The sequence below is a fragment of the Marmota flaviventris genome, chromosome 2 (assembly GCF_047511675.1).
Source record: "Marmota flaviventris isolate mMarFla1 chromosome 2, mMarFla1.hap1, whole genome shotgun sequence".
NCBI lineage: Eukaryota > Metazoa > Chordata > Mammalia > Rodentia > Sciuridae > Marmota > Marmota flaviventris.
In genome coordinates, this window is record NC_092499.1 from 12,569,501 (window position 1) to 12,580,704 (window position 11,204).

Genomic DNA, 11,204 nt, shown 5'->3' on the forward strand with positions numbered 1-11,204 from the left:
ATGGTAAGTATGGTAAGTATATGTCAGGTGGCTTCCTAGAGAGGATCTTGGACCAGATAAAGGACACAAGTGGAAAGGTGAAATCCAAATACAATCGGGAGTTTAATAACTAGTAGTGCAACAGCGCTTGGAGGTGAGAAATGAACCATGTTAATAAGATGTTAACAACAGGCAATGTAGGTGAGTACACAGGGGTACTCTATCTTTGTAACTTTTCAGTAAGCCTAAAATAGAATGTTCATTGAAGTGCATGTGTAGATACACACCTACGAATGAACATGCAAATAACATGAAATAAGTCCTTAGGGAGTACATTACTGGAGACCCTCCCTACCCAGCCGTTATTTGCCTAAGAACCACTAGGTGGCGCTGAGCTCTCAGAGTCGGCCCCAGCCAGGCCCTAACTGGAAAAGGGATTCTCAGGCAAAAGGCGTTCTACCTACCAGTCACTTCCAAGGTTGGAAAGTTTTCCAAGCCTTTATGTATTCAATCCGTCACAAGGACTTCCTTTCTAGGTCCATGACACTTCTGGAATCTTTTAATTAGCTTGTCAGAGAGACCTGGACTTGGCAAATGGACTGATTCCCACTCTATACAAGTGAGAGCATCCTGATTCCACTTTACTGATGAAATTGGGAACCAGATCTATTTCTGAAAGTGTCTTTATTTTGGAATGAAATTTGAGTTCAAAGAGTTATTTAGCTATTGTGGGTTTCTCATATGCTGCCCCTGCCTCTGCTGCCAGCTGGCCCAACTCTACTTTTATAGTTGTTGGCTTTGTTTTGTATACAAGGGGTTACCATGTTAATTGTGAGCATATCAAACAAATTAGTATAATTTAAAACATTGTATTTAACAATTATCAATTCAGTATAGAATACACTTGTAAGTCACCAGTGTAGGAGGTGGGCTGGGAATCACAAGACTAAGGCCTGAAAGAATAGAATTTTGCAGATGAGCCAATGAGGTACAGAGAAGGTAAATAGCTTGCTCAAGGACGCACAGGTAGGTGGTGGCAGTGCCCAAACTTGAACTCAAATCTGAGCCTGCATTTGTCTTGCTTTCTGAACAAGGTAAGGTTGTTAAACTTCTCTATGACCTTGGCTTATTTACCTACAAAAATCCATGGTTCTTTTTAGCTTTAAAACTCAGAGACTCAAAGGATTCTTCTGAATATCCTTACTTGAAAATTTTATAAGCTGTGTTCTTAATGTGCTTAATGTTTGTCATTTATCGTGTTTCCAAATAACAGTCTATTTTTTTCCTTGTTTCTTTTTGGTACCAGGGATTGAACTCAGGGGCATTCAACCACTGGGCCACATCCCCAGCCCTATTTTGTATTTTATTTAGAGACAGGTCTCACTGAGTTGCTTAGTGCCTAGCCATTGCTGAGGCTGGCTTTGAACTCAAGATCCTATCATGTTCTTCGATTCTGGCTGCAACCTTTGTAGATACATTTCTATCCCTAATTTTAAATAAGGAATCAGACAATTTGAATAGATAAATTGGTTTGTGCAGAATCACACAGCTAGAAAGATACCAGGATCTGTCTACTTCTAAGGTAGGATAGAAGAAATAAGGATAAGTAAAAAGGCATGTACAGGAAAGGCAAAGACAGCTGGCTATAAATTTAGGATGCTCCATGAACATGCTCACCTTACTCCCCAGGCCTCTTTTCCTCCAGACAGATTCTTAAAAAGCTCATGATTGGGAGGCTGAGACAGGAGAATTGCGAGTTCAAAGCCAGCCTCAGCAATGGCAAGGCACTAAGCAACTCAGTGAGACACTGTATCTAAACAAAATACAAAATAGGGGTGGGAATGTAGCTCAGGGGCTGAGTGCCACTGAGTTCCATCCCCAGTACCCTTCCCTCCCCCCCCAAAAAAAGCCCTTGAATCTTGGAGTATGAGTCCAGTTAATGAATACCCACATACTTTGCTAGCTTACACACAGTATTTTCTATAGATTAAATAAAACCAAGGATGCCAAGCATAGTGGCACATACCTGTAATCCCAATCACTCAGGAATCTGAGGAAGGAGGAACACAAGTTCAACACTAGCCTCAGAAACATAGCGAGAACCTGTCTCAAAAACGGTTAGGGATGCAGCTCAGTGGGAAAGGGTCCCTCCGTCCAATCCAAAGTACCCCAAAAAGTTAAAAACCAGGGGAAAAATATTGCCAGAGACCTATGATAAGGGTGCATTCCAAACATTGTCTATTGACTAGATAATATCAACCCAGAGATCCTGACAGAAGTACCCTATTCGCCTTGATTGAGAGGAGCCCACCAGACTGATACCATATACTGTTCACAAAGTTTCCTTTAAGAGTGTGAGACCCCAAAAGGGGGCTCCCTCAAGCACTGCACTCCTCCCTGAATTCGTGATCCTCCTGCCTCAGCCTCCCAAACCACTGTGCCCAGCTGGTTTATTTTATTTCACCTATAAATGACAGTATTCCTCAATTGGAACCAGGTTAAGAGAGAAAATTCCCCGATATATTCTTTGTCTTTTGTATGCCAGAGTCATTCTGAAGGCTGCAACAGACTGGCTTAGGTTTTGTAACCAGCCTTTTTAGAGTATGGGCATAATTACCTCCTAAATCTGCTAAATCTATCTACTCCCAGCAGGAAATGCCCAGCCTCTCCTCACTTTCCCTGATTCCCTCTGATCTCACTTCTGTGTCTGAGCGCCTTTGTGTGTGTGTGTGTGTGTGTGTGTGTGCATGTGTGTCACCAGGAATGGAGCTCAGGGCCTCTAGCTAGGCAAGGCACCACCACTGAGCCACCCCACCCCCCAAAAGGGTCCTTTTAGAAGAAGCATCGAGGGCACAGGCTCTTGACACCCTCAGGCCTCCTGCTGAGTGGGAAGGTTTACCTTGAACCCACCAATCTTTGGCCTCTAACATACCACAATACACAACAAGAGCTTTAAGTGTGCATTTCTTCCACTTAACATGTTCCACTTATAGAAATGTATCCCAAGAAACTAATAAGGATACCCACAGAAAATGAGCTTTAAGAGCTGGACATGGACCAGGCACAGTAGTGCATGCCTGTAATCCCAGTGACTCAGGAGGCTAACGCAGGAGGATGGCAAGTTTGAGGCCAGCCTGGGTGACTTAACGAGACCATGTCTCAAAAACTAAAAGAATCTTTTAAAAGAATGAACTGTAAGAGTTTTTCATTGCAATATTTTTGTAACTATGTAAAAAGGAGAAACTACATAAAATGTCCAATCCTAAGTGATGGTTGAATAAATGTTGCAGCATCCAAAAGACTGAGCTCTGTTGCCACTTAAAAACTTGTATTGGGCCGGATGTGGTGGCACACGCCTGTAATCCCAGCAGCTTGGGAGGCTGAGGCAGGAGGATCAAGAGTTCAATGCCAGCCTCAGCAAAAGTAAGGCACTAAACAACTCAGTGAGACCCTATCTTTAAATAAAATACAAAATAGGGCTAGGGGTGTGGCTCAGTGGTCGGTTGCCCCTGAGTTTATTCCCTGGTACCCCTGCCCCAGAAAACAAAAACAAAACTTGGTTTGAAATATGTGCAGTTTCTGGGTTTGTAGGCCAAAGCTGGCTAAATTTTGGTAATATTATATGGTGCAAAACTAATGGGTACTTCTTGATAAGCTTATAACCTACCATTGGGTGAATAAATCAGAATGCAGTAGTATTTATGGGACAATCTCTTTTTTGTATTGGAAAATACATAAACATATGTCTGGAAGACCAGACACCAAAATGTTAGTTTGGGAGGCAGAATTGTAGGAAATTTTAGCCTTTCCTCTTTCTGTTACATTTCTACTTTTCTGCAGTGAATAAGTACAGATTGCTGAATAAATAAAATAAGCAAAATAAAACATGAGAGAGAAATTACAAAAAGGCAACCCATTCTCTTATTTGTATTAGTAATTAATCATGTATTAAATAAAGCCAGGGTTGAGTGGCTTCTCTGCCCCAGTGGCTGAGCCAATCCTAGCTAGTTGGCAGGGACTTATCCTAGACCAAGACAATGGCCCAGCTTTTCTTTTAAATAAAAGACTCAAAGACCATGGCCTTTTCTCAGAGTGACTGATCCCCACAGAGCTTAGCTGAGACCAGAGCAACTAAAGGAATGCGTGCATCCTCCGGGACATCTACTGGCCTCTCTCCCCGGCCCTTATCCATCCATCTTGTTCCAGTAACAACCCCAGTTTTTGTTTGAGGATTCTCTCCCAATGGCGTGGCCATTGTGAAGGGGTGGATAGATAACTAAGCCTATGCCAATCTGTGAGCCACATTCTTCCTGACCATGGCGATGGATTGAGAGGTGGGCAAGTGACCAGGTCATCGGGGTCAATCTGGATCTCAGTTCCTTCATTTCTGCTGGATTTTAGTTTTTCAGTTGTAGCTTGGCTTTCCTAGTATTCACTAATAATTGCTTCATTATTCAAATTTAACAACTCTTTGTTCTTATTTCTTTGTTGTATTGCTCATCTTTTATTGCCTGCCTACCCCCAAAACTTAGTGGCTTAAAACAATAATCATTATTTATTATCATAATTTCTCTGGGCCAGACCAGACCCTGAGACAGGGTTAGAGATGGCTTGTCTGTGCCTGATGTCTGAGGTCTCAGCTGGAAGCCTCTGGAATCACATCAGCCTCATCACTCACCTGGTCATTGATGCAGGGTCAGTTTGGGAGTGCTGTCTGCCAGGCCTTTCCAAGTGGACGGGCTTCCTCACAACACAATTGGGGATTCCAGGAGCCAGGCAGAAGCTGTTTCTTTCCAGTGGTCCTGGCCCAGAAGTCCTGCAGCATTCCTTCTGCTCCACGTATTGGTTACTGGCGGGCAGCCATAACTGCCCTACTCTCCACGGATGAAAGGAAAGAACCGTACGTCCCACTTGGGTCATGTTGTGAGAAGGGCATGTGGAGCAGGAATGTATCCTACTGAAAAATGCAGTCTGTCTCAGTGGCTGATTATCCTTTGTTATCACTCTCAGGATATGTATTCCAGGGTTTTTTGTTTGTTTATATTTTAGTTTTTTACCATTCCCTACATGGTCATTATTTTTTCCAAACAGATCCATCTCTCAGATACCAGGCAACTAGAACAGCTGTCTGAGCCCCACACTTGAATAAAAGCTCCCCACTATGTCCCATCTGTGGGTGGTCCTGCATCCCAGTGTCTGTTTTCTGTTTTGTTCTCTTTTTCATGTTGGAAGCTTTTCTCCAATGAGTCTGAAGGACACGTAGTGGCCTCTCAACTGTGAGGCTCCTTAGCTGTCTTTTCTCACCTCAAAGTGGAGCACTAAGTACTTGACTGCAAGCACTGCTTTGGTGGGTGGTGCTGGGGGCCTGGAGTGGGCTTTAGCATAAGATGACAGGATAGCAGGCCAGCCTTTTAGTTGAGGAACCCCAAATTTCAGTAGCTGGAGATTTTTTCTACCAGACTGTTCAGTCACCTGGGGAATGATCCTTTAATCTGCACAAGGAATGTGAGGCTGACCACCTACATTCCAGGAGCCAGATTACTGTCCAGGGCTGGAAACAGGGGCCATGGTCTCCTTGGTTTGGAATGTAGACCCCCAGTTAAAAGCTTCACCCATACCCCAATCTGCCTGGGCACCACCATGTCAGGGGCATTCTCTACTTCAAGTCCAGTTTGTCTAGAGAACAACCCTCCCATCTCCTGCCAGGGTCGGGTCACAGGTGAGAACAGGGGTCTGGGAGTCTCAGAGCTCCTTACACCTGAATTCCACTCAAACTCCTTCTATTAGTTTTCTGTGGCCACCATAACAAGTTACCATAAACTTGATGGCTCAGAATGACAGAAAGTTACCCTCTCAGCATTCTGGAGACCAGAAGTCTAAAATCATTTTCATTGCTCCAGAATCAAAGTGCTTCCAAGGCTGTGCTCCCTGCAGAGGCTTCCCAGGGACAGTTCGTTCCCTGCCTCCTCTAGCTCCAGAGGCTGCCAGCTTGTGGTCACATTACTCTGATCTTCAAGATCACCCTCTTCAAAGCTCTGCCCCGTCTTCACATGGCCTTCTGGGCTCTGTGTCAGATGCCCCTCTGCCTCCTGTTAGGACACTTGCCATTGCTTATATAGGGCCACCTGGATAATCCAGGATAATCTCTTCATTTCAAAATCCTCAATCACATCTGCAAACCCCCTTCTCCAAGTAAGGTAGCATTCACAGGGGCTAGAGATGCGATCTGGTATCGGTGTTCTGTTTTTAGTCCCACAGTGTCACTATGCCTGCTGCTGTCTGTAGTCTTTTGGGTGGTCTGAGGGGGGATTTGCTTTCAAGTAGTGATATACCCTGCAGGGACTGTTCCTTCAATAGTTGTCCACCTGCCAAAAGCATGTTGACATCTCTCCTCGGCAGTCAATCCACCCACTTCTTGTTCTTGTAGGCTTATACTTGTTTTAGTCCTTGACTGTCATTTTGGATGAGTTTCAGGTGGAAACAGAGATAAATATGTGTGTTCAATATACGATGTTTAACCAAATGTCTCTCCACAGGCTTTAAATTTTTATGAATAGCTTACTGCTTCTCCCATTTGCTAAAATACAATATGCTTATTTTCAAAATATTCACATACCAAAGGCAAGTAGACTGGCCACTAGAAATCACACCTCTCACCCAAAAGCAGTGGTTGAAATTTGGTTCTATCATAATGCTTTTAAAGTGTATCCCGAACATTATGGCTTTTGCCCCTACGTACCTTAATATATACCTCTTCAAAGACAGACCTCTCCTTAAAATGCCAGTATCCCATCTGACAAAATTGTTAATAATAGCCTAGTACCTAATAGTCCATGTTTAAATTTTCCTATCTCAAAAATATCTTGTTAGAGTTGATTTATGGGAATCCAATCCAGGATCCAAACCAGAGCCAGGTTTGACACTTGGCTCTGAGGCGTCTGATGTGTTCCAATCCTCTCCTTTTCTCCAAGCCAGCTATCACCTTGTCAAACCTCCCGTCTTAAAAAGACAGCCAGGCGTAGTGGGGCACTCCTGCCGTCCCAGCTACTCAACAGATTGAGTCAGGAGGATTGCCTGAGCCAGGAGCTCAAGAGCAGCCTGGGAAATCTCTGATGGGCTCCGTGGGCTCTGGGGGAGGGGTAAAAAGAGGCCCTTAGTAGAGGGAGACCCAGGTCTATGAGCAGAACACAATCAATTTAAATGTCACCAGATTCTAAGACTTACACAACATACCCACAGCTGATTTATGGCTAGACTGCTTAATCAGGGAGAAACATTCTAAACCCCGAATATCAAATGATTGACATGGGATTTGATTTTCAAAGAAGGTTGTCTGGGAACCTGCACATTTCTCCCCAGGAGACGCATGTAATCAGAGGGTAGTCACTTCTCTTCTTTGAGGGGCAAGGGGCAGCCACACCCTGCCTTTGGGGTGCATGTACCTTTGCTGTCCTTTAATCAGTTTTTGCTTGTGCTGTGCTCTGATGCATCTTGAAATTCTTTTCAGTGGCAGAAATCAAGAACCTGCCCAGGGCCAGGTAGAGGTCCTGTCCACTGCTCCTTGGAGAGACCTCCTCCCACCCCCGTCCAGTGACATTCCTTTTTGTTGAGACCTGTCTCAAAAACAAAAACATGTACACACACAAAAATACACAGAAGTAAAGTGTACAACTCAATTATTAAAAGAAACAAAAGAAAATGAATAACATATAAGAAACATATTTATATCCCCACCTTCTGCAGAGGCCATGGCAGCCGGGGGGTGCCCTGGCCACATATCTACTTCACGTACAGATTAGAAGAAATATTGGGGGGCCAGGTATGTGGCTGGCGATAGAACACTTGTCTAGCATCTGTGAGGCCCTGAGTTTGATACCCGGAGCTGCTAAAAAAGAAAAATAGAAAATAAATAGCCAAGGTTGGGGTGGTGGCTCAGTGGTAGAGCACTCACCTAGCATGTGTGAGGTACTGGGTTCGATTCTCAGCACCACATATAAATAAATAAAATAAAGGTCCATCAACAACTAAAAAATAATAATAATTAAAAAAAGAAAATAAACAGCCAGTGCTCCTTCCCTTAAATTATTGTTTCAGAATATTACTGATAAACAAGTTTATCTTTTGGCTAGGTTAAGGGGTAGCTTCTCCACTTCTTTCTGATATCTGAGGATTGGTGCACTGTGTTAGTCTCCCAAGGCTGCTGTGCACCATGAACTGAGTGGCTTGAAACAATAGAAACTTGACTGAGTGTGGTGGTGCTCCTATGGCCCCACTACTCGGGAAACTGAGGCAAGAGGCCCACTTGAGCCAAGGATTTCAAGATCAGCCTGGGCAACATGGCGGGATGTTGTCTCAAATACATCAGAAGCCAAGTCTGCACAGCTCTGGAGGCTGTAAGTCTGAAATCAAGGTAGCAGAGTAGCCACGGTCCCTCTGAAGGAAAGGATCTCTTCCAGGCCTCTCTTCCTCTGGCGTTTGCAGCAGCCCTGGCCTTCCTTGGTTGGGAGGAATATCACTCCCATCTCTGCCTCTGTCGTTGGCCTCTCTGGGAATCTCTCCGCGTCTCTGTTTTCTCTTCTTATAAGGACACCAGTCATTGGACTGGGGCCCATCCTACTCCAGTATGGTCTTATTTTAACTTAATTAATTACATCTGCAAAGGTCCTACTTCCAAATAAGGCCTCATTCTGAGGCTTTGGGTTGACATGATTTCTTGGAGGACACTAAGGACAATCAAGTACACCCAACTTTGAGTCTTGTGGGGAAACAGAGGATACGTGGGCCCAACTACTTCTACAGAAAATGCAAACACCCAAATGGCCCTGTCAGTCTGTACAGGTGTGTGATCTGGGATTGGGCAATAGGTACCCTCACACAGGATTTTGCATCTGGAACTATGGATACAAAGAAACATAGGTAGGAATCTTAAGCTGGTCATGTGTATTTGTCAGCTTTTCTATGGTAACAAATGCTCCCAAATCTCAGTGGCCTCCAGCAACATGCATGTATTTCTCACTCAGTTCCATAGGTCAGTTGTAGGTGGACAGTGGGTCATGTGCTCTCTGCTGGGTTCTGATGTGCTGGCTGGGGTTATAGTTGGGTTCAGGTATGCTCCATGGATCTTATCCTAGGTCTCTGGAAGGTACAGCCAGAGCCTGGGGCCTGATGTCCTCATGCAAGATGGAGGAACTTGAGAGAGAGGCAGAAACCCATGATGCTTCTTGGACCCTCTGCTCAGAACTGACAGTCACTTTGCCCACATTCCATTGATTGGCACGTCACATGAACACACCCAAAGTCAGAGGGCAGATCAGATGTTCTACCTACAGGGAAACACAAGATAGGAGAGGAGAGATGGATGCCACGCTAGAAAATGACAGAATGTCTCACACTATGGCAGGAATATCAGATACTAGATGGCAGTGATGTCCTCACAGGGCTGGAGCTGGGCTGTGGTTTCTTACCTGGGTTCCTAAACCAGTTAGGTAAGGTTCCTAGTAGCTTTTGGTAAATTCCTTTTCAGCTTCAATTGTCAAAGTTGGTTTCTGTGTCTTGCAACTAAGAGTCCTGAAGGAGATGTAGGGTATTAACTCCTCTCTGGCCTTGAAAATGACCCAGGGATCCTTGGTCTACAGTCCCCCAGCCCCAAGTAGACTCGTCCAGCTGCTCTGGACTTGGGGCTCTGAAAACTGCCTTCCAGACTTCTTGGCCACCTGCTTTCTGACGGGTCCAGCCCACCTGGAGAAAAGACTGGCAGGTGGGAAGACAGAAGGGGCATCACTCCTGCTGCTGAGGCACCTGGTCACGTTATCTGGGCAACAGCAATGAACCCAGCTGAGATTCTTCCAGCGTCTCAGACCCTCTCCATTGTGTTCTCACTTGCACCAGCAGCAACAGAGCAGTGCCCCCTCCTCAGGGGATTTCATGAGGGGGTCACCCCATCACTATCCCAGATTGAGAAACTCTAGCTCAAGAATATCACCCCTAACTAAGCAAACCCAGAGGCACTTGAGAATGCCACTCCATTGGGCTCCTGGGATCCTGGAGTATTAGAAGGGAGAGTCCATACTTCATACCCTGACGGGGCAGAACAGCCTTTGGCATCGCTCCATGCTGCCTCTTCTGAGCAGTCCCTGGTGAGAACTTGACTCCCTCCTGTTGCAGGTGACTCCTGGAAACGGAAGCTGGTGAGTTTCCGGTGTAGCCTGGGCCCTCCCTCGGCAGGCCTCGCCGTCCCTCTTCGCGGCTCTACACAAAGCCCTGCTCTCTGTTCTTTCCAGGTGAGCCTTGGTGGCCCTGTGCCATTGGACACTGAACCATCACCCGCTAAATCATGGTTTCCCTTCCTGGAGGGCTGGAAAGACTCGCTTCAAATGCTCCTGGAAGGGAAAGATTTGCACCAGTAGGTGCTGGGGGTGGAAGCAGGTGAGGGTCAGAGGAGAGACCCCTTCCTAGACTGGGGTGAATCCACTGAGGCAGGGAAGAAAGGGAAGAAAACACACCTGTTAGATTATTTCTGCCCTTAAGGAGCTCTGAGTTTTGCCCAGTGGTTAGAGCTCCTGCCTGGCATGTGTGAGCCCTGGCTGGGTCCAGTCCCTCTCACTGAAAACCAAACAAGCTGCCAGGGTTGTGGCTCAGCAGTAGAGTGCTCACCTAGCACGTGTGAGGCCCCAGGTTCAATCCTCAGCATCACATAGGAAAAAATAAATAAAATAAAGGTATTGTGTCCAAGTACAACTAAAAAATAAATATTAAACATATGTGTAACAAGTAGATGAACACAATACCTTTATTTTATTTTTTTATGTGCTACCGAGGATCAAACTCAGTGCCTCACATGCTAGGCAAGAGCTCTACCAATTCAGCTATAACCCCAGCATGAAAGGCCATCTTTCTGTTTTGAACTCTAGAAACATGTGCCTCAGGTGATACTGTACACTGACTCATCTGCCACGAACATGACCTTAACCCAAAGGTTAAGCCACATCCCCGGACCTTTTTTGTAATTCATTTAGAGACAGGTCTTGCTGAGTTGCTTAGGACCTCAATAAGTTGCTGAAGCTGGCTTTGAACTCACAATTCTCCTGCCTCAGCCTCCCAAGTCACTGGGATTACAGGTATGCACCACCTCTCTAGGCGGAAAAACAGGTTTCAAATCACGTAGCAACACTGGGTTCCGGGGAAATCATTCAGATGATCCAGAAATGAAAACACAACACTCAAAA